The sequence below is a fragment of the Lepisma saccharinum genome, chromosome 5 (assembly GCF_977018435.1).
Source record: "Lepisma saccharinum chromosome 5, izLepSacc3.1, whole genome shotgun sequence".
Classification (NCBI taxonomy): domain Eukaryota; kingdom Metazoa; phylum Arthropoda; class Insecta; order Zygentoma; family Lepismatidae; genus Lepisma; species Lepisma saccharinum.
The window spans coordinates 677916-701860 of NC_139233.1; the positions used below are offsets into that span (position 1 = coordinate 677916).

At 39.3% G+C, this 23945-nt stretch overlaps 2 protein-coding genes across 3 annotated transcripts in view; one reads left to right on the plus strand and one right to left on the minus strand.

The window, feature by feature from the left end:
* LOC145987597 (glycosyltransferase 25 family member) overlaps nucleotides 1-23945 on the plus strand; it is a 575666-nt gene that overhangs the window by 227823 nt on the left and 323898 nt on the right. The gene's annotated exons all lie outside the window — the stretch shown is intronic.
* Nucleotides 1-23945, minus strand: part of LOC145987598 (melanocortin receptor 5-like) — a 192985-nt gene that overhangs the window by 60494 nt on the left and 108546 nt on the right. Inside the window, exon 2 of the mRNA XM_083121958.1 lies at nucleotides 19718-19827. The gene's annotated coding sequence lies outside the window, so the exon portion shown is untranslated. The remainder of the gene's footprint in view (nucleotides 1-19717; nucleotides 19828-23945) is intronic.

Below are 23945 nucleotides of genomic sequence, written 5' to 3' on the forward strand. Positions count from 1 at the left end.
AAGTGTTAGAAAGTAAAATAGTTAGTGTGGAATGTGTTAGGAAGAGTTGCGGTTGCATCGTGAATGGTGTAACGAGGCGCATGAAGAGATGAAGAAAGAAATGGGAATTGCAGTGGCAAAGTCGGAAGGAAAATTAGAGATACAAGTGGAAGGATTGAGTAATGTTAAGAATAAGTGTAAAATAAATAGAGGTGACCTTGAATTGAAATGTGATACTCTGCGAAGTGAAAATGAATTGTTGAAAGTGAAACAAAGAGAGATAGAGAAAGAGGTTCAGGTTATTTCAAGAAGAATACTTTTGTTAGAAAGAAATAACGAAGAAAGTGTAGAGGTGTTTGAAAAGAAATTGGAAGAAAGTAAGAGAGAAACACATAATAGAATCGATGCTCTTGAGGAAGAAGTGAAGCGTTTTAAAGGGTTAGTTTTTGAGAGAAATGAAGAAATGACGGATGAAAGTGTAGAGAAAGTTTTGAAATTTGCCGGTGAAAATAGTGAAAGTAGGGGTCGTAGAGATAGACGTAGTGTAGAAACGTCTAGGGGAAGTGTTGTTAAACTACCACTACGAAGGGTGATTAAGAAAGAAAGAGTGAGTGATAGTGACGGAGAAAGCGAGTCGTCTCCTAGTGATGAAAGTGATGAAGAAAGTTTGAAGAAAGGTGCTAGGAGTAAGATACGTATTTCCACGAGTGCCAGCTCAGAGGACTCCGATTCCTATAATAAGACGTCTCGAAGGAAGGAACAAAGAAATAGAAGAAAGGAAAAGAGAAAGCAAGAGAAAGTAAAGGAGAGTCCTATCTAATATAGTGATATAACAAAGTTGAAAAAGTTCTCGGGTGAAATGGACGACTTGCTACCGTCTGAATTCTTGCAAGATCTCGAGGAAAGTTTAACTTTAATGGGAGTGAAGGAATATCAGTATTTACATGTACTTCCTTTTGTGTTAACTAAGACAGCAAAGTTATGGTTCTTAGAAACTAAGTCTAAGTACAGTGATTATGAGCACTTCAAAAAGAAGTTCTTAAGGAAGTTTGAATCTGAAGATGTGAAATCTACAAAATTGACAGAGATATTAACGCAAAAATTTATACCTGGGCGTGGAAAAGCGATGGAAGAATTCTACTGGGATAATGTGAGACAGTTGAAATTGCTACAATCTTCACTTTCAGAAGACAAGTGTGTTAGTTTGGTCGCTAATCAGTTACCTTTTAGACTAAGAGAAATGTTGCTGGCAGCAAAATGCAAAACTTTGAATTCGGCCGCAGACATTATAAGAAGGCATGAAATTTTGTGGGCTGGACAGAAAACCTCAGGACAAAGAATGACAGAAGAAAGAAGAGGTGAAGTGAGAGGAGCCAGGCAGAATGAAGGGAGATATGCTGTGAGGAACGTAGAAGTCAAAAGAAACACTAGAAATTTTTATGGACAAAATAGAATAACTCCACTGGGAAATAATGGAAGTGTGACTACTAATGTTAGAACAGCGCCATTTCCTGACCAAGGGCGATTTGCACAGCAAGCTCGTTTCTCGCCGACACCTCGAAGAAATGAATACTTTGAGAGAAGACAGGAAGATCAAACTAGAAATAGTTTAGCAAATAGGGAAGGAAATGAAATTTCTAGAAATGTACCGGTTAATGGCCAAGGTTTTAATAACTCTACCGCAAACCGTACTAGTTCAAAAAACTAGTAATGGAAGAGTCACGTGATTTTTCTCGGATAGTGACTGATAAAATAAGAACCGAAAATACAACTGATAACGGACAGGCGATAGTAAATCAAACGTTTCTTTACAGTGATGTAGTAAAAAATAGTAAAAATAACCCCGAGAAAGAAATGAATAATATATTAGTTGTGAAAGCTGAAGTTCATGAGCCTCCATTGAGGGAGAAGTTAGTAACTAAAATAGGTGAGTTGAAAACATTTTTGGAGGAAGTTAACAATAAGGAATTGTCTCCTAGTGATTTGTGTAGTGAATGTATTCCTAATTTTGAGAAAGTCGGGAATAGTCTTCGTATTTTACTAAATAAACTGGAAAATGGAAGTAAAAGAAATAGTTGCACCTCACCAACTATAGTTGACTTCGAATCAAAGAAATCAGTGGAAGATGAAACTCTGAATAAGTTTAAAGAAGAAGATAATAAAGTGAGTTTTAGTGCTAATCAGTGCAAGAATAGTATACAAAGAACAGCAGTGGAGAAAGTTGAGAAAAAATGTGTACTTGAAGATTATGAATTGATGGGAGACAGTCAATTAGTGAGATTTGCGAACGTTGTGTTAAACAGATCAGTGAAATTTAACGGAGAAGGAAGAAGATATGTCGGTTTGTGTGAGAGTGGGTGTAAAGTTGATGACTTGTTACAAAAATTAAGGAAAATAGAACATAGCATGAAGTTCGATAAAGTGTTACTTTTAATAGGTACAAATGATGTCTTAAAAAGAGGAAAAAAGGAAGATTTTAAGAAATCCTACGTAGAGTTAGTAGACTTATTGGAGAATAAGAGTGAAGAGATTGTTTTGTGTACGGTTCCTCCTGTGCCTGCAGTGGCGAATGATCATTGGAAAAACTTACATTCTTTAATAGAGTGATTAAAGAGTTGGGAAAAAGAGAAAAAGTTCAAGTGCTCAGCCTAGATAGTTTGTTTTTGAAGGATAACGGAGAAATTAACTTAGATAAATATGAGAAGACGATGGGAAATGGTTATAATTATCGACAAGACTTGGTGTATTGGAATGAACTAGCAATGAGAGAATTTGTAATGCTTTTAGAAAAGAGTTTATTACAAGTGTGTGAAATTGACGTGAGGTGGTATGAAGATTTAGTGGATGAAGATAGTGCATTTAATGAAGAAATTTTGAATAGTTCGGCTAACAGAAGAAAGATTAAACATTCAGTCTGCGTGAAAGCTGAGGTCAATAAACTTCAATTGACATGCTTAGTAGACACCGGAAGTATGATTTCGATAATGTCCGAGAAGACATGGAAAAAGGTCACATCTGAGGTGACAAGACCTTCATTAACAAAAGTAGATAATTTAATTTTGATTGACTACACAGGAAAAAATAAATCTAGGGTGCTAGGAAAAACAGTCACTATACTTAACCTGGAAGGAGCTGAATTATTGATGGAGTTTGTAGTGGTTAAAGATCTAAATCTACCAGTGATATTAGGAAGCGATTTTTTGTTTACGATAGAAGGGGTGTTAGACTTTCAAGAAAAGAAGATGTTTTTTAATACAGAAGTTGGAAGAAACGTTATTAAGTTTTTACCCACACAGTATGAAGAGGAAGAATGTGAAAATGAAGCCAATGTGAGTCGCGTACAAGTGGAGACAGATGATTGTTTGAAATATACTGAGAGAGCTGAAGTGTTGCTAACTACGAAAGTTAAAGACCAAAGAGATGCTACAGTGAATGATTTGCGTGAACGAATACAATTTTCTGAAGAATTAACTAGTAAACAAAAGATGGAGTTGTTGGATGCATTGTCTCCTCTAATAGATGTTTTTTCTGATAGACCGGGCACTTGTAATAAGTTTACATATGACATCAAGTTAATAGACGATGAACCAGTTGTGGGAAAATTCTATTCTGTACCTTTTGCATTGAAAAATGAAGTGAGAGGACAAATTGAGCAGTGGCAGAAAGATGATATTGTAGAATTAGGTCACTCACCATATTTAAATCCACTTTTGGTAGTGCCTAAGCCTCGAAGTGATGAAAAAAAGTTGTGGTAGATTTTCGTGCAACCAATCAAAAGATAAGACTAGAACAAAACAGAGTAATTAAATTAGACGAGATTTTGTTAAATTTCAATGGAAAGACGTATTTTACCTCTCTTGATCTGTCGGCAGGTTATTTTCAGGTACCACTTACAGAAAATAGTAAGGCATGTACGGCTTTTATTTTTGAGGGGAAAATGTACAAATTTAAGAAATTACCTTTTGGAATTACGACAGGCGTTTCTGCCTTTACTAGTGCTTTGAATCATGTTTTGGGAAATGTGTCAGAATTTTGTATAATATATGTTGACGATTTATTAATTTTTGATAGTACTTTTGAAGATCATGTAAAACATTTGCAAATTGTATTGAAAAAATTGCACGAAGCTGGAATGACAGTTAAGTTAAGAAAAACAGAATTTTGTAAGAAGGAAGTTATGTTCTTAGGACACCTTATCTCTGGTTCTGGTGTGAGGGCCAATCTTGAAAAAGTAAAAAGCATTTTAGAATTGCAAGAACCTAGAAACAAAAAGGAGATACAGAAGTTACTGGGAAGTTTCACATGGTTGAAGAGATTTGTACCTAATTTTTCCAATATTATAGCTCCTATAGCTGATTTGTTGCATAAAAATAAGAAATGGCAATGGGGAGCCATAGAACAAGCAAGTTTCGATAAAATGAAAGCGGTAATTGCTAATGAAACCATGTTATGTCACCCTAACTTTAACAAAAAATTCTACATTAGTTGTGATGCATCTTCAGTCGCTATTGGTAGTTATTTGTTTCAAATGGAGGGTGAATGTAAGAAGGTGATACACTATGTAAGTAGAAAATTGACTAAAGCTGAACAAAATTACAGCATTACTGAATTAGAATGTCTAGCAGTGTTATTTTGCATAAAGAAATTTGAAATGTATATATCAGGTCTGGAGTTTGAAATTTTAACTGATCACAAAGCACTACAATGGCTGAATTCCGCTAAACACTGGAATCTGCGATTGTGTAGATGGTCGTTAGAATTAGGAAAACACAAATTTAAAGTAACTTATGTTAGAGGAGTGGAAAATAATTTATCTGATTTATTGTCAAGAAACAACCCGGAATTGGAAATAGAAAAAGTGTTTGTTAACACAATTGGTAACCTGAAACTTGAAAATTTACCTTTTTCTAATGCAACGTCCACCCACGCAGTGCCCAGCACCAAGGCGCAGGAGTACTGGTACTGGCTGCGTTCAACACGCTAAACACTGCAGTTGGGTGGTCGGCAAAAGTTACCCATATGTGCTAACTGATTCAGTCGTAGTACAAGGACTCAGAAATATCTCAGGGCTTGCTAGGTGTAAAGGAAGACTAAACCAGGTTTATACATATATATATGTAACAGTTTATTATAATCGTATCACAAAGATGTCCTTTAGCACACTTACTCACGTATCTTTACCTTTACCCTTACCACTCACTTGCAACAACAAATTGAACAGCATAAAATGACAATAAAAATGGCTAACAATCTCATGTCATAAACCTTCACACTGTACTCAGAATTTGAACTCCAGGCCTTTCTGCCTAGTACTTACTGATTTCAAAGAGTGCTTCTCGCTGAGCTAATTTACAATTTTTTTTCATTTCACATTCCACTTTTCAGGTTTTTAACCTTTAATTCTCCTGTCACAATATTTGATAACATTTAACAAAAACAACACTACGACCACGCCAGCTCTAATAATACACGAAGTTAATCAACGTAGAGGTGGACCCATTAACATTTATAGAATACAGCCACCACGTAGGGTCCAATAATAATAAGCGAAACTAATAACCGTAGAGGTGGATCCGTTAACACATTTAAACATTTAGCATGCATTCTTCATCCATACCTTCTTAACAAAATATAATTTTGCGACCTCGCAGGGTTGTTAAATGTGGCGACCACGCAGGGTCGTTACATACGCCCCTTCCTCGGGCAAAAATTTTGGTAGAAATTTAAAACTTACAATTTCTGGAAAAATTTTACTGGAAATATTAAAGATCAAACTGGTAAGAGTCTCTGTCTCTTCTACACTTCAGTCACTTGGTCCTCTTCTTCCCCTACTACTTCTCTTCTTCGCTCCGGAGAACATCTGTAAAGGCGAAGGTTGTCGAAGTTGACTCTGTCGACTGGGTTCTTGGTCGTCGGGTTCAACAGCAGGGCAGTGTTGCTTCGAACATCCGTAGCGACATAGGGACCAATAAACACCTCAAATAGCTTGGCGATTGTCTTATTCCTTCTTGAACTCAGCTTATGGTTCCTGACAAGAACCAAGTCACCTTTAGCAAAGTTACATTTTCGAAGTTTCACCTTAAGTCCAACCTCTTCTAATCTATGGAGCACCTCTTCTATATGTTGGATATGGCTATCGAAATCCACATCAAAAATCAGAATATCGTCTATGTACACTGTCAGATAACTTTCAGTTTCAGGTCCAAAAACTGTATGCATAACTGACACAAAGGTAGACACAGCATTAGATAAGCCGTAAGGCATCTTCAAGAATTCGTACTGGCGACCTTTGTACGAAAAAGCAGTGTATTTTCGGCATTCTGGTTTCAAAGGAATCTGTAAATAGCCTGAAGCTAGATCTAAACTCGAAAAATACTGGGCTTGTTTAAATCTCTGCAATGACTCATCAATAGGTGGCACTGAGCTTTTAGGAACAATCATAATAGCATTTAATAGTCGAAAATCCAGGCACGGTCTTACACTACCATCGGGCTTATCCACCACTAGTAATGGATTTAGATATGGTGATACCGATGGTTGAATAATGTTCCAGCTTTTCCACAAGCTGAGTTCTTTTTCTAGAGCGGCCCTTTTCGAGAGCGGCACTGGATATGGCGGGCGATGAACTGGTTCGGTACTTTTTAAAAGGATCTCACATTCTGCACTTTCCATGGTACCGGGCTTCTCTGAGAACACTGCTATATATTGATTCAGCACTTGCAGCAACTCCTGTTTCTGGGAATCATTCAGAATGTCTATAGTTTCGACCTTCTCCTTGAGGTCTGTCGGTTTATACATCCACTCTTCGTCTCCTTCATGGACCTTTTGGATGTACCGCACAATTTCAACATCCAGTGGATTCCCTACATCTTGATCCGGAGTTTTTCCAAAATACAATTTTACCGAGTTTCTTCTGAAATTTATCTCGGCCTCGTGCTGCTTCAAGAACGGCATGCCCAAAAGAAGATCTGTAACAAACCCTCTCAATATAAAAACTTCAGTACTGAACACCATACCTTCAATCTCCAGTTCCACACGTCTGCTGCCAAAGACACGCTTCCTATGGCTCCCAGAAAAATCCACCAATCTTATCTCTGGAACCTTCTGCACTTGAATACCTGGAATTTGTTCCTTTAACTTAGTCCAAACTTCATAACTTAAAATAGAGCATTCGCTCCCAGTATCTATTACACAAGTCACTGGTATATCTATTAACTTTGCAGCCACTGCTGGTGATTTATATCTAATCCTCGATTCCCTTGCGGATTTCAGTTCACTCTGTAATTTTACTTCTTCTGTTTCAGTTAGTTGAAAGTTAACCTTTAGTTCATGGATAGTTGTTTCAGGTCGCTCCTCCGAGGCCCCTTGCCTAAATGGGAACGAAGCACCTAGACAAGGATCACGTTTGTTTGGCAGGATTGAGACCTTTGATTATGCAAGAAGTCCCGGGTTGTTTCTAGGGCTCCCTCCTGCTCAGAGGTCATAACTTCTCTGGAGGGTGACTGTCTTCCCCTTGGTCCCGAATCTCTAGGCGAGGATCGCCTAGGAGAATTAGGACTACTGCGTCCCTGATTGTTCCTCCTCCAATCGGGAAATCTGCGATCTGGCCCTCGATTTGGTCGATAAGATTCCCATCGACCATTCTGGTTATGGTTCAGTCCTCTGTTACGTCCAAATCTATTAAAATTCCGAGCGCTCCAAGAGTTTTCAGGTTTAGTGTCACCCTTGGTCTCAATGCTTCGCACTTTGAAATTCTTATGGGGAAGTTCTTTACCTTTGAAGTCCTCTTTATTTCTCCAGTAGTCGGGATCATCATATATTTCAAAGTCCTTGAGGAAACTGGTCAATTCGTCAACTGTTCGGGGAGAGTGCGCAAGGCAGAGATTTCGAGTTCTATAAGGTAACTGACCTATGATTAAATTCAGCACCTCGCTCTCGCTGAAGTTGTCACTTAGATTCCTATAGGCGGCGTAAATGCTCCAAGCGAAGCTCTCCATATTTTCATGTACTGGACGGGAATATCTTCTATTTCTTACAGCTGTTAATTGTCTCTGCTTAGCCTTCTCGGAGGCAAACTCTTCTTTAAACTTTATGCAGAAATCAGCATAGCTAACAAAACTGTCTATGTTACCAGCCAGCCAATGTTCAGCTTTACCTGTGAATACTCTAGGTAGCAATTCGAGTCTGTAATTGTCAGGCACTTGCATGAGCTCGAAGCTTACATTGAGCTCACGAAGATATTTCTCAGCTGACTGAGCTTCGATATCACCCTTGAACTTGGGGATGTGTGCGATGTCAGACATTCTAGGCATCTTAAATTCGGTTCTTCGCCGAGGAGATGTCCCGTCGGAACTATCTGCTTCTCTAGGCCGCTTACGCTTATCCGATTGAATGGTTCCCATATAGAAAGGATTCTGCACCACTCTAGGAGGTTCATAAGAGGCTGCTTCAGGATTCAGACTTCTATTTCGTTCAATGGAATCTGGGAGAACATCAGAAAGCACTCCCGGTTGTAGCTGCAACCGTTCAATTTTATCTTGCAGTTCGCCTACTCTTCTGACCATAGACCCAGTCTGCTCCTGTATTTCTTGCCGAAGAAATACCTCCAATTTCTGTGTCTCTCCGCGAAGAGAGTTCACCTTTTCGCCGGTTGCTTTAGCCATCGTTTCTGCAGCTACTTTCTGTTCTTGGACAGCCTTCTCCATAACTACGGTCTGCTCACTCAGAGTCTTTACTGCTGAACTAATGGTTTCTATAGATGCTTCTATCTGCTTAACTCTCTCTGGTTCTTCACTTCCATTTTCCGTCGTAGACTGAGCTACCAATTGCAGACAGACCTCTAAATTTTTCTTCATTTGTTCCTGCTCTTGCTCCATTTCACCACGCCAGACAGCTAAAGGTTCTAATTGTTCTTCCACTACTTTCACTACTTCCAGCTGACAAGAGATCCTAATTTTATCTAATTCCTCCCTAAGACTTTCTAACTGGTCTGTCTTATGTTGGGAGAACAGTGTTCGCATCTCTGTTCTGCTTCTTTCAGCTTCTTGCTGTCTCCTCTCTTCTTGACCTTGAACTAAGGCATGGAGAGTCTCTAATTCTCTTTCTCTCTTCTCTTCTGCTTCTCGTTTTTCCATTTCTCTTTTCTCTTCTGCTTCACGTTTTTCCATTTCTCTCTTCTCTTCTAGAGACTCTATTAGCGACCTAAATTCTTGTGTCTCTAGTTTTCTTTTAGCTTCTTCTTCTGCTTTCTCTTTCTTTCTAGCTTTCTCTAATTGAGCCATATCTTTCTTTCTCTGCTTCTCCTCCTCCGCTTTTTCTTTCTTTCTCTCTTCTTTATCTCTCATCAGCCATTCTAATAACCAATGGTCTGATGGGGTCGTACTAGGAGCACTTGGTTCTTGTCCTAAAACCATCAAGGGTACCGATGAGCAAGTCTTGCATCTGGACTCTGCAGTGGAGACTGAGGTCTCTTCTTGCCCCTCACATTTCCAATGAAACTTCTGTAGACATTGGCAACACTGGAAAGACTCCCTCTCTCCTCCGGTATCCTCACAGCATCCGAACCCAGTTTCTTCATCTACGGTTTTCCTCCCTCTGCTTCTTAAGCTCATGCTTGACGCATCCCTTTCCATTTTGGCACACCGTCTATGGTTTCTTCCACTACCGACACTATATCTTCACCTTCGTGAATTCTTTGGAAGAACACCAGCACTGACACTTATGAGCCCTTTCTAGTCCTTGTAGCTAAAAGGCTCCCACTGGCTTGCTGGTTTCAGTCTTTACAATCTCTCTGGCCCCACGTTAAGACGCCAAAACTTTATGCAACGTCCACCCACGCAGTGCCCAGCACCAAGGCGCAGGAGTACTGGTACTGGCTGCGTTCAACACGCTAAACACTGCAGTTGGGTGGTCGGCAAAAGTTACCCATATGTGCTAACTGATTCAGTCGTAGTACAAGGACTCAGAAATATCTCAGGGCTTGCTAGGTGTAAAGAAAGACTAAACCAGGTTTATACATATATATATGTAACAGTTTATTATAATCGTATCACAAAGATGTCCTTTAGCACACTTACTCACGTATCTTTACCTTTACCCTTACCACTCACTTGCAACAACAAATTGAACAGCATAAAATGACAATAAAAATGGCTAACAATCTCATGTCATAAACCTTCACACTGTACTCAGAATTTGAACTCCAGGCCTTTCTGCCTAGTACTTACTGATTTCAAAGAGTGCTTCTCGCTGAGCTAATTTACAATTTTTTTTCATTTCACATTCCACTTTTCAGGTTTTTAACCTTTAATTCTCCTGTCACAATATTTGATAACATTTAACAAAAACAACACTACGACCACGCCAGCTCTAATAATACACGAAGTTAATCAACGTAGAGGTGGACCCATTAACATTTATAGAATACAGCCACCACGTAGGGTCCAATAATAATAAGCGAAACTAATAACCGTAGAGGTGGATCCGTTAACACATTTAAACATTTAGCATGCATTCTTCATCCATACCTTCTTAACAAAATATAATTTTGCGACCTCGCAGGGTTGTTAAATGTGGCGACCACGCAGGGTCGTTACACTAAGGAACAATTAAAACAGGCGCAACGAAAAGATGAGAGATTGAGTGAAATCATTAGTATTTTGGAAAATGTAGAGGGAAATGTTATGAGATCAAGAATAATAAATGTAAACAAATTTTATAAACTAGAAGAGGGTGTTCTGTTGACTAGAAATTACCATTTTCTGGAAAATTGGAGATTGTGTTTGCCAAAATTTTTTGTAGCGGATGTGATTAAGGTTTATCATGATCAATGTGGACATTTTGGTGTTGATAAAGTAGTAAATAGACTGATAAAATCATTTGTTTGGAGAGGGATGAGAAAGGATGTGAGAAATTGGATAAATGACTGTGTTATTTGTGCTAAAACTAAACCAGATAAACACCCTGTTAAAGCCAAATTGGGTATGCATGTCATTAATACCGTAAGGGAGCAAGTATTTGTAGATTTGCAAGGCCAGTTGCCTACTGGGCCTCGTAGAGAGAAATTTTTGTTAACAGTGTTGGATGGGTTTTCTAGGTATTTAGTAGATTACGCTATACCAAACGCTACTACAGAAAAAGTTCTGGATAAGCTGGTTAATTGTTACTTTGTTCATTTGGGTATACCGAAAAGATTGATTTGCGATAGAGGATCTTGTTTTATTAGTAAACAGTTCAAACAGAAAATGAAAGAGTTTGGTGTTGAGATATATTACTGTAGCAGTTATCATCCTAAAACCAATTTAGTAGAACGTGCTCACCAGGAGATTAACCGACTCATAAGAATATATTGTGAAGACATGCATAAAGATTGCCCGTTGTATGTTAGTAAAATTGTTAACTTATTGAATTATTCCATAAATGAAACTTTAGGAGAAGCTCCTGTCTCAGTACATTTAAATGAACAGATTGATGGAAATTTGAAAGCTACATTTGGAATCGAAAATGAAATTAATGTCAACTGGAGTAATAAACTAAAAATGGTGAAAGTCAAAACTTGTGAAAAAAGACAGAAATTTGTAGATAAACATGCTGAAAAAGAAGTAGGTAGAACTGAAATTGTAGAAGGTGATTTAGTATTTTTGAAGACTCATAAGCATAGTTCATTAATTGATAAAAAGATTGCTAAATATTTTGACTTGTTTAGAGGGCCTTATTATTGTATGAAACAAACTAGAAATGGAGTTTTTGATCTATTGGATTGTGATACTGAGGAGTTGGTAAGTGACCAACATGTAGAAAACCTTAAGTTATGGAGATGTTCAAGGGAAAAGAAAATTGAGTACTGTAAAAAATTGAATGTTACAATGTAATAGGCTAGGTTTTGAAAACCGAAAAAATACTTTTAATTTGGATTTAGAAGGTACTAAGTTTTAGAACTTTCAATGAGAATTCGAAGAATATTTAGTAATTAGTTGATTAGGAAAGAAAAGTGTAGTGTAGTTGCTTGTATAAATGTTAATATGTTTAAAGGTTAATTTTTAGGATAAGAATGTTAGGTTTTTTTTAAGTGTAATGAAAGGAAGGGTGTTGTAGAGTTATTGTATGTAAAAAAAATATATATATATATTTAGATAAAAATTGGAATATAGGTTCCTATGTATTTGTTATATTATTGGTGTATTTAGAGAAAAGTGTTTCGTAAGAACTTGATATATTATTATGTATTAATTCTTATTAGGTAAACAATGTACTACTTCAAAGGATAAAGGATGGTGGAAAATAAGGGATTTACCTAATATTGTATAATCTCTTGTACTTTTATATTATCTCTTGTACTTTTATATTTTGTGCTGTATAAAATAAATGTCAAATTCAAATATAAATTTTGCCAACACAATGTGGTGATAGGGAATGATGATGCGTGTGTAGTGATTATACGAGGAGTGTTCAAAAAGTGAATAACCAACCGAGGAAGTCAAGTGACCAAAGTAAATAGAACTGATCATTTAGGACTAACCTACAGAAATAAAAATTCCTCCTTTGACTCGAAATTTTTATTTTTGCCCAGGGAGGGGCAGATTGTGACCGATTACTTTGGGTCACGTAAAATAACGCACACGTAGGACGAAAGGGTGATTTGAAGGAACAGGAATAGTGCGTAGGAAGAGTGTTGGATTACAGTGAACGTGTTTTGCATAGTGGCGCAATAGAAGCTGTCGCTAGGCAGTTAAGAGCTTGAATGCTATTGGCATAACATTGCATAGTGTGATTATGCAAAGACCAATCACAGACTTAGAGTTGCAATGGGGTGAGTGGTGCAAAATGAACGAGAACAGTGCGGTGGGTAACAGAAAAGGAGTAACATTAACTTTCTCGGCGCGAAAAGATTTCCTCGGTTAGGAGTAGTGCATTCGGACGTCGCGTTGCGAGTTCCCAGCGATTGATCAAACTGTATCCGGGCGTCGCGTTATAATCACACATCACATTCTCTGGCACAAGAACATCATTAGAAGAAAAGTTGATATCACGGTTTTGTAAAATGTAGTGACTATTGGATTTTAATGTGTATTTTTTCCAATACAAGGTAAAATTAGATATCAGTGGTTTATTTCTTGTTTCACAAATTAGCTAACTTAAGACTTACGAGTGACTGGTCGGTCTGGTACCATAAATCCAGAGCTCGCAAGCCGAAGCAGGGTACTATATTCAAAGCAGAAGTAAAATCAGAAAACAAGTAAGTAACAAAGAAAAAAGAAAACGGTTGAAATAGTGGGCTGTCCTGACCATTTCTCATCCATTTCTAAGGTATTATGCTAAGCAGGAACTTTCCAACTGAGCTACCGCGCCAGTCCCAGTTTCGCTTTCGCTGTTTTTACCTCTTTATAATTGTCTCAGACAGCGAGAAGGTAATATAAAGTTCCGCACCGGGACCGTCGACGTCAGAGGCAACAGATTCAGTTGCGACATCATTGACAGGGACAATTTCAGTTCAGGTAAAACAGCAAATGCGAAAGCAGGTCTTTTAAAAACCGACGAGACGAGACCGAAACGCCCTTGTACAGTAATGGCATTAATTCTGGACACTTTTGAGAATTATGATGAAAATCACATACAAGTTTTGATTTTAATTTAAATTTACGTTCTTATTGAAGTCAAATCTTCAGGAGATAGACAAACATGTCTTTATGTTCAATGTTTCAAAAAGTGACCACACTAAATTATAATTAATAGTAATAATAATATTTATACAGAAAATGTAACTAAGTGTTCTTAGCATAACAAAACTTGTAAAATGTTCATTTAGTAAAAAGTAAATTTTGGCACACACTCATTATGGTTATTGTAAATGCGTTGTGTTAATATTTTGTGGAATATTCTTTCGATTTGATAACTGCCTCGAATCTTCGTGGCATCGAGTCCATCAAACACTTGAGATCTTTCGGGATTATCACTCTAAACCATGATTAGACGATGGCCTCTAACAGCTCCCTCTTGTTGCTGGGATTCCGACGCGCCACCAAAACTTTAAGCCTTGACCACAAGTTCTCAATCGGGTTGAGGTCGGGACTGTTCCCGGGCCAAGGCAGAACAGTAATACCATGGTCCCTGAACCATCGCTGATTGATTCCAGCGTTGTGACACCTCGCGCCATCCTGCTGAAAGATGCACCGCTGAACGTTACCCCCAAATAAATCACGAATAGCGGGCAGCAATTTTACCTGTAAGACCTGTTCTTGGTATTTTTTGACATTAATGTTGCCTTCTAACACTGCTAGGCGCCCAACACCATACCTTGCCATGCTTCCCCACACCATGACACTGATAGGATGCTTCATAGTGGCGGTAGTGCACTCAGGTATCATGTCTTCACTTTTTCGGCGACGCACATACCTGGTACCATCACTTCAAAAGTGATCTTGCATTCATCGCTCAAAATTACTTTACCCCAATCTTCTTGTGTCCACTCCCTGTGTGCTAACGCCCATTGCACACGCTTTTTCCTGTGCATTTGGTTGAGATAAGGCTTCTTTCTTGCGACCCTCGCTCGTAAACCATTTTCAGAAACTTTTTTGTCTGACTGTTCGGTCAGAAACTACTACTCCAGAAATTCTCAAAATGGCATTAACATCTTTTGCCGTACGCCGGCGATCTTGTAAAGAAAGGTGGCAGATTCTACGATAGTCTTGAACAGTTCATTTTGGTTTCCTGCCACTTCTTGGAGCAGTTTTTGTGTTTCCAGTTGCTTCATACCGCTTGCAAACCTTTCTAACGCCTGATTTTGTAGCACCACCACCCAACCTTTTTGATCTTTCTTCATAGTAATAACCTTCATTACGAAGTGTCACTGTATTACTCCTTTTACTTGGTGACCAATCAGCTCGTTTTATTGTATTAGGATCCATTACTTGCAATTTCACTACCACTTTTCAACTCGCTCCACTACATAGAGTACCTAACGATGTTCACTTCACAAAAGTCAGCTGCCAAGTGTTGTAAAGAATGAAAACAAAGAGTTCAGTTGGTTGAAAATACCAATAACAATACTAATAAATATACAAATAATCAATTAACAAAGCTGCAGTAAGGTGCGAGCGATTCTTGAGGTCAGCGAACGATGTACAACAGTGATGCTCAAAGTTGATTTAATACACAAGAATCGCACACAAGCGTTCTGTTGGATGAAAATAACAATAGCAATTAAAATCAGGCTACAATAATTCACTCAGATGCATTATTGAAGTTACTGAATGATGAAATTTAAATTGTTTAATTTTCCTATACAGGATATAGTTTTACATTCGAGTTATTCTAAAAAAATTAACATTTTACAAAAAGTGTCCAGAATTACTGTATAAATCGATTCGAGACTGACGGCGAGACAGACGTCTGTAAAATCAAGGCGGATCCGAGACTTTGTTTCCCCGACTCTCGGTCTCCTTCGAGGCTTTGGTATGATATGCGAAAAACTTTCCTAAACCAAATTTACTTAACTATGCAACTTCTTGAGGCGTACCAAGTGGATATGTACAGTCACCGGCAATAAAAATGAGACATCTAGATCCTGAAATACTTTCTTCCATGCGAGGCGTCAAGTGTTTGCCTAACTCTATAGAAGTTCCCATTGAAAATTTGCTACTTTTCCCCGTAGAGTTAGGCAAACACACGACACCTTGCAGGGAAGCGAGTATTTCAGGATCTGTGTGTTCCATTTTTATTGCCGGTGACTGTACATGATTATTTATGGTGGTCACTTATTCCGTTTATAGTAATTACAAAGTCATCATGGCAGTTGTGAACCTATCGTAAAATTGATTGTCATTCAGGTTGTAGAGTCCAAAGATACTTTATACAAAGACGTTGTTATTGCCTTATTGGCCTTCATACGCCGAGAAAGTTTGACCGGTGACCCGCTGCTGTTTATACATACTATACATCTCGAAAGTTGAGTCGTGAACGAGACGGATGTTTATAAATTGAGACGAGACTGACATTAGCAACTCGAGACGAGTCCGAAACTTTTCGAAATGTCGTCTCGATACCAACCATAGCTGCAGTCACTCGCAGGCCGTCCAGGCGTAGCCTTCCTAGGGGCAAATCAATCGGATTATGTTCCCAGAAACCACGAAATGGCGTTTGCAGACCTTCGTGAGAATCTCTCTCCCCTTTGCACCTTGCCTTGTTGTGGCCGCTTCTTTGGCAGCGACGTTTTCGAGATTGAAATTTAATTGATCATCCAATTAAGCACCAGATGAACAACAAAGGCAAAAACCAGAGCAAAAATATCAAGGGAGGAAATGGATTTGGGAAAAGATGCAGATTCAGTTTTCTACTTCGTTAGCCTCGGATATTTCCTATCTTTGGCGGTTCTTCTTGTTTTAGAGATCCTAGCTTTGATAGCACAATAGACTTCAAGATAGACGTACTACAAAGAGAGCGAAAAAGGAAGGAACTGTATCCTGCTTAAAATGCCATGTACTCCGAAAACTATATGTAGCCGCAAAGCACAGACAAACTTGTGGTCATGTTCTCTTTGAAGCCAAGTTTTGACGCTACGGACCCTCGAAAATTGGAATCAACCTTCTTACGTAAGGATAGCTTCGTGGTTGACACTGCCATTTTTTTTTTATTTTTATTATTTTATTTTTTAGCTGTGCAGGTGTACGAGTACATTTGCGTTGCGAATTTTAGAGTAAAAAGTATGAGTTTCTTTCTGGGCATTTCTGTCGACTAAACCCGTGGTGCCAATAAGTTTTAAACAAGTTAATGCGCTAAAATTTGTTGTAACTTTATCTCATTAAGGCTAATCGTGACCGGACCTACAGTTTAAAGTTGGATCTAAACCACTGGTCAATATCTCTTTGATTACACGCCGTTGCCTTGTAATCAAGAATGTCTCGTGTTCGATACACGATGTAAGAACATAGTGATTCGGATCGAATTTTGAACTGTAGATTCAGTCCCGATTAGTGAACTTAAAACTCAAATTAAGAAAGCTGAAGGATGATTAAGTGACATTGATGAAGGGTCACACTCATACCATGTCCGGTCAACCTTCGGCGTTGAAACCGCGTGCCGACCATTCAAAGAGTTGGCCACCGAGTCGGCTCACGGTCTTTTTTCCATTCGAAAAATTTCCTCCTCTTCCCTCATTTCCTCAGGTTTGCTTCGTATTTTCCTTCTCTTTTTTCTTCCTTTCCTTTCCTTCATATTTAAGGAAGGCGAACTAGCGTCTGGTTTATATTATGTTATTACTTTGTTCTGATTTGTTTGACATTATCTTTCGTTTGCAAATGCGATTTTTTCATTGTTCCTTCATGTATCAGGGATGTAATGGATGACCCTTTTCAAAGACACCCAAATGTCAACTTCCGGTCCCTCCCTGGACAGCATTGCAGACTTGCAAAGATCTGGCGTCTGGACTCGTAGCCAGTACAATCCTCTGTGGAACTCGTGTCATGTTGTATCTGTGTGTTTATGGTTGTCACTTCACCCATCTCGTGACAATTCATCCTCATCTTTGCGATTAAAGTGGAAGAAATGTGATGTAAAATAAACTAAATGAATCGAACAATCAAAAATCCTTGTTTCAGGACATGGCTTGTAACCTCTTTGGACGATCGACTTCCAGAGGAGTTAAGTAATCTGATCTCACCACCCAGGTTCCTGGGTTCGAGTCCCGGTCTCTTCCATGCGTTTCTTTATGAGTGTCCCTTCGTCAGTTTCATCACTTATCCTCATGGTCGGGAAAAGTGGCAGAAACGAAACCTCTTCGTTCGTGCCTCTGTCCATCCATTTGGCCTTTAACACATCTTTCGAAGGCTTGCAATCTATTCCTGTTCACTTTTCGCATCCATCTGCTGCTGTGCTCAAGATGGGTGCTTCTAGGTTATGGTTCATTGACTTGATTCATTTTAGCGTCGCGTTTCTGCACTTTGGCTAACTTCAACGATGGGGATGAATGGACAATCGAAAACACGTGGGCAACACAGAGGAGAATACTAGCTGCCTCGTGCCTCAGGGGAGTTCACCTTTTACAACCCTCTAGATTATGGGAAGATTCGTATAGAAACTGGAAACGCGGTAAAATCTGGATTGCTCGTAGTTTCCGTAGTGGGAATTCTATTTATGCTTTCGGAGCGACTTGGTCGCAGCACAATTTCAAAGGATGACTTGGAAACCAGAGGAACGCTCTTTTGTTACGTCTGAAGAGGATGACGCGTTCTAAGGTAGAATGCTTGATCATTGTGCTCTCACTAAATCAGCGAATACACGGAAATATCCAAAGCTGCCCTCTGAACCGAACGCGGCACAGAATCTCATTTCTCCGAAGGCGTGGGCCGAGGCAGGAGAGGGAATCCCAATTATCTTCCCTCGCGAACGTGCTTGCGGATATTTATATCCTCGGAGGGACTTGGTGTGCAGGAAGGGGTGGCTGCCTTTGAGACCCGTACCTCTGCAGAAAGAATAGAATGGAATCCGCTCGGTAACTTATTAATGAGAGGAAGTCGAGCGGGCCCTTGGTATCGATTACGTCATTCGGTAGGTATGGGAAATTCTTAGAATTGCACCGGTTTTTGTAGCTCTTGGAATTTAGTGCGAGATACGAGATGGATCATCTCAGAGTTCGGAAATTCTCAGAGCTTCTTCCACAGTTACATTTTTCATCTTACCTGAGGCCCTCTCGTGGCTCCACCGTCGATGTTCATTTGTTAGGCTTGATCATTTGATCCGTGTATGTAGCTCTCCGTAAAACACAACCATGTCGAGATGAATAATACATACAGCACCATCTCTTGAGGGCTTTTGTTTATAGGTTCAGGGTTTTGGGCCGTGTCCCCTTAGTGGCGAATTTCGGAAAATCCCTTGTTAGTGAGTACTTAAGTCATGAAAGAGAAAAACCTTTAAAATTTCAGGTCTTTAGTTCCAGGAGTTTAAGTTGCGTTGAAGAGTCTGTGAGGACGCACTCCTTTATATTAAGATTACACTTACTTGGTTTCACAGCCATAATAGCCTATTGAGGAAGTACGTTGCGTTAGGTTTGAAAAAAATTCCAGATATATTGTCGCAAATTTATTATGGTCACAATGGTTCTAGCTGTAGTCATCGCGTAATTGCTACAGCACTTTTCGTAGCTGGAAACAAGATTTTATAGACTCTCGTCCAAACCATCTGCTAGTAGCCTACGATCTGCACCTGCGCAACGAAATAGCGTCATGCGCAGCGTGAATGCGAACCCGTACTCGTCTATCAAGAAAAGCCGTGCTGGGACAAATGCAGAAAACTGTATATGAGGTGGGAGAAAGTACTTTCCGCTTCTCCGCCAGATATCAGCAAGAGGAAATATTGTGTTAAATGTAGGGTGTAACCGGGTTTAAAGAATGCAACATTTAACTTTTATTTATTTTAAGGGAGGTTTCTCATGGAAATTCTGGAATCACCTCGTGAAATTTGTCTTCTTGTTATGCAGCTACCTTGCATAAGTCTGTTTTAAATATAGTGGAATAACTTTCAGACATAGCCTTAGAGTCAGGATTCTAGAGGTGGACGGATGACTATTTTTCAGCGTGGGCAATTATGTCTGTATATACTATGGTGTGCATCGATTTGTAATCTTGAGGGCGGACTCTGACCCTTCTGTAACTACGGCCCTACCTTCTGAACGTTGTCTTTACACGTTTACCATTAACTCCTTGCAGATGTAACGCTATTAAATACAAGGTACAGGTCTGGCACCTACCTTAGGTTTTCTCCTTGTTTGAGCTCCAGGTGATCGTCTTTTGTTCCCTTTGGCAACCCAAATTTTGCAGGGAGATGTCCAAGGTTTGTTCGTGTAGAATGCTGATCATGCTGAAAAGAAGAATTGCAAAATGGTTACTTCGTTGACTACATATTTTCTGTTCGAGTAAAGTGAAGGAGACAGTGTGTCTTGAACACTAATATCTCGGCCTCGTCTCGACTTTACAAACGTTGGTCTCGTCTCGGTATCTGCAGACTTTCCACTGTTGAACGATATCTTCCCATGTCCGCACCAACATGTAATGTTTGAAGGTCCTGGTTTACCGTTCTTTCCTTGCAAACTGAGAAGGTACGAATCGTGTCTCCATGAACTAAACTCGAACAGTTCGTGGTATATGTTGGCAAGGTTCCAATCACATTTTATGACTGACTTTAAAACTCGAGACGAGACCGAGACAGGTGTAAAGACCGAAACGAGATTGAGACCAAACCAACAGTACATGATATTTTTCGTATGTTCTATTTTAAAATAGATTTGTGTAAAAATAATATGTGCTGCTTACGTGTAATAAAAGCGCGCAACATTATTCTTAAACAGAATTCCTGTTAGTGTGCTTGTTTCAGAGTTGTGGAATAAGGAAACTTCGTTCTTGGAAACCGTACTTGGTTTTAAAGCTAAAAATACTTCCATGGTGGAAACACAGACATATATCCTGAACACCTGGTTAACATCCAGTGGAAGGCGTGAGCAATGTGTGGATTCCGTTGACCTACACCACGTTCCGATCGGTGCTAGCTAGGATTTCTCTAAACAATATGATCTCGAATGTCTAAACACTACACTGGAGAAAAAACTTGAAATAAGAGCCGCGTCCCCGCTGAAAGAGCTTTCAGAACACGTTCTGCTTTGACTCTGCAACCATGGCACCTTCGCTTAAACAAGTTGGAGCCTAGCTTCGAACCGCTGTCGGACGGACACCCACCGAAAATGTGGACCGTTTTTAATGTCTTTATTTGAAGATGCGGAAACCACAAATAAGCTATATATTTAGACCCAAATCGTGATCAGCGTCCGTCCATTCCCTCGGAGCCGAAAAGCACAGGTCCTGTAATCAAGGGTTCCGGGTTCGATAGTGGCGCATAGTAGTTCCTATCCCACTGGGTCCAGTCCCGTTTAGCCTGTCTGTGTATAAAGTGGACTTAGAATAATAACCTCAAAACCCAGCAAACTGTAGCAGTAACGTAACACTCCTAACCGAACGCAAGATTATTATCAACGGTAAACCTAATACTCCGAACCCAACAATGAAAACTTTAAGCACAGTTAACGCTGACCTAACCAATTTAAAACAATCGCCAAGAAATATGCATGCATACCTTGAAAGCATGCATTTCCCGCTGGGTGCAACAAGTATATTCGTGAACACGTCAATATTCGTGTAATCAATGTTCGCTTATTTAGTCCTATCCAGGAGCACTCTCACCAGCTTTTTTAAAAAAACTATTATTGTATGAGGGAGACACACACACACACACACACACACACACACAAATCGAAATTCTGACAGTATTAAACCTAACACTACTGATGTACTAATGAAAACAAAAAGAGTTTTTAAATTCACCACAGACAAACTATATAACGAATAGTGATAATTATGAAGATTATAATAGGACAAACCCTCTATTTTTGTAAAAGAAAACCACACGAGCGCATAGTTACTATGGTTTGCCGATAGGGGGTAGTGGTATCAACAGTAGCAAATATGGTGTTAAGTAAACATGAGAAGCTGTTTTGTGTGTTGGAAAACCTAGTCCACTCCGCTGTGACGGCGCAACGACGATCGGTATCAAGAAGTGAGTGGTGTGATGGATCCCAAGATGAAAGCTGTCCGTGATATGTGTGAAATGCGGTATCGGTTAGATATCTGCCGCATCAGAGCATTTGTGACGTGTCTTTCTATCGGCATCAGCATTACCACTGAGTATCGTTTCAGAAATGTCTCCCAGACTCATGTATCACTCTGCATTAAATTGTGAGTGTATCATTTGGTTCTTTTGTGAATATTCTGTGCATCCACCACGTGATGTCTATCTTCTTCTGGTTTAAAAGCAGACACAGAAGAAGTCCGTTAGAAGGCAGCCATAAAGATATCAGAAAATTGGGAAACTCTCCTTTTTTTTTAACGATTTTCCAATACTACTTTTGTGACTTTCTGTAGGCCCTTCTTTCCTCTGGAAGAAGGAAAGATTAATAGACAGAAAGCCGACGAAGGTACAAGAATAATTGGGTAGAACTTTTACCCAGTTCCTTGAGTGCACATTGGAAGTTGATCACTAAAGATGTGGGATTCAATTCCAGGAAGCATAAGCCTTCGTTATTGACATCAGTACGTTTTAAGCAGTTTTCGACGGGGAGGGGAGTGTTTACGGTAAAAGTGAAGTAAATATACGAGGGTAGATCCAGATGTTCCCGTCCACACAGTCACCGGTGCCAAACCCGCTGCAATGGAGTGAAATGCGAACGAGTGTGTTGTATTCCTCTACCGGAGATCGAACCCGTCATCCCTCGATTAGAAGGCCATCGGGAAACCCACGAAGTCGGAGATCCCAGGTTTGAACCCTGGGTAAATGATGAATGTGACATTGCGTTTGTCCTATCAACATCGACTCTCATCATAGCGGTTAACTGAAGCGAGTAAAGTAACTTAAATTGAAAGAGAGGAAGAATATATGAATTATCCGAATATCTTTCTCCATTATCGGCATTATTAGATTTATGCATTGCTATAAAAATCGTTTAGGATGAATTGAAATCCAATAATTATCATAATTGGCTCCGAATAGTAACGCCTGGTAACACAATTTCTGTTTTGTTGTGTTTGACGGGAGTGGATAATTATATGGAAAGCAATGCCATTGAAATGAAGTTACAGCGTGGAATTCGCCCTTCAACTGAAATTGAATTTCATAAGAGGCCCTCCCCCTTCCCCTATACGAACGCCCGCGTCCTTCGAAAATTAGAACCGCAAGGAAGGTCTTTCCAATTTACCGAGAAAATTCTGGCTTTCGCACAGTCCGTGCTGTTTCCGTTACGACATATTATCCAGATGGTCCGTTGGAATCGATGTCTGCCCCCGTCCCCCTCCCCGTCCGGATCCGGTTACCGAGGGAAGCCCTCGTCGTTATTGGCTACGAAGTTCCTCTGCTCCTTTTGAAGCCGGGGAAACTTTCCGTCTGCAAGTGTTTCGGTGAAAACTCAATATTTCCCGTCTCCCGCGATGTCGCATCTTATCCATAAAAGCTTGCGAAGGATTGCTTCTCGCCCTCATCCTTCGAATGGATTTCGGTTTTCTTTATGTGGGGACGGGGCTTCATTCACTAGGAGGTCTACGTATTGAGAGAAGTTTCTCGCGGTCTCATAAACGCTCGAGTGTAAAAGGCCATCTGAGGTGCGTACATTCGCCGGCAATACAACTGGGACACCTGTATCCTTCGCTGCAAGGCGTTGTGTGTGTTGCCTAACTCTACGACGATATGCGTATCTGTGCGTAAAGTGGACTTAAAACAAAATCTGGAATTCGAACAAAGCAAGAGAAACCTGTTGAAGTCGCTCGTCGAGAGTAGATGCAGAATGGCAAGTGATATGAAGACATGAGATAGAGTTTATTATGAATATTGCAATGTGTTAGATGAACTTAATATTCAATGTCTCTTGAATAGAAGAAATGCTAATGCTTACAATTATATTTGCAAATTAATTAATGGGAAACATGACTTACCCTAATAATTACTCTAAAGACTCGTCCGTATGCACTTCGAAATAACTGCTCTGCAATTTCTGTCATTTCTCATTTTAGAAATAATAGGTACATTAATTTTCTGATATCCCAATACGGTCATAATCCGCTGGAGTCGAATGACTTTTTATTATTAAAATAACATATGTAATATTACTACTAACGTGTGTGTTTATAATAAGTGATTGTATTTTTTAAATTTGTAATTCTTTTATTTCAATGTAGATTAATATTCTTAGTACACTTATACATTTTTTATTGTATATATTGTGTGTATGTCATTTATATATTGTACTAAACTGCTGTTTAAGGGTTGTATGCTGTTTTTCAGCAGTATAATCTAATACTTTAATAAATAAATTAGTAGATTTCAGTAGCAAGTTTTCAATCACCGCCGTAAAGTTAGGCAACACACATAGCGACTTGCAG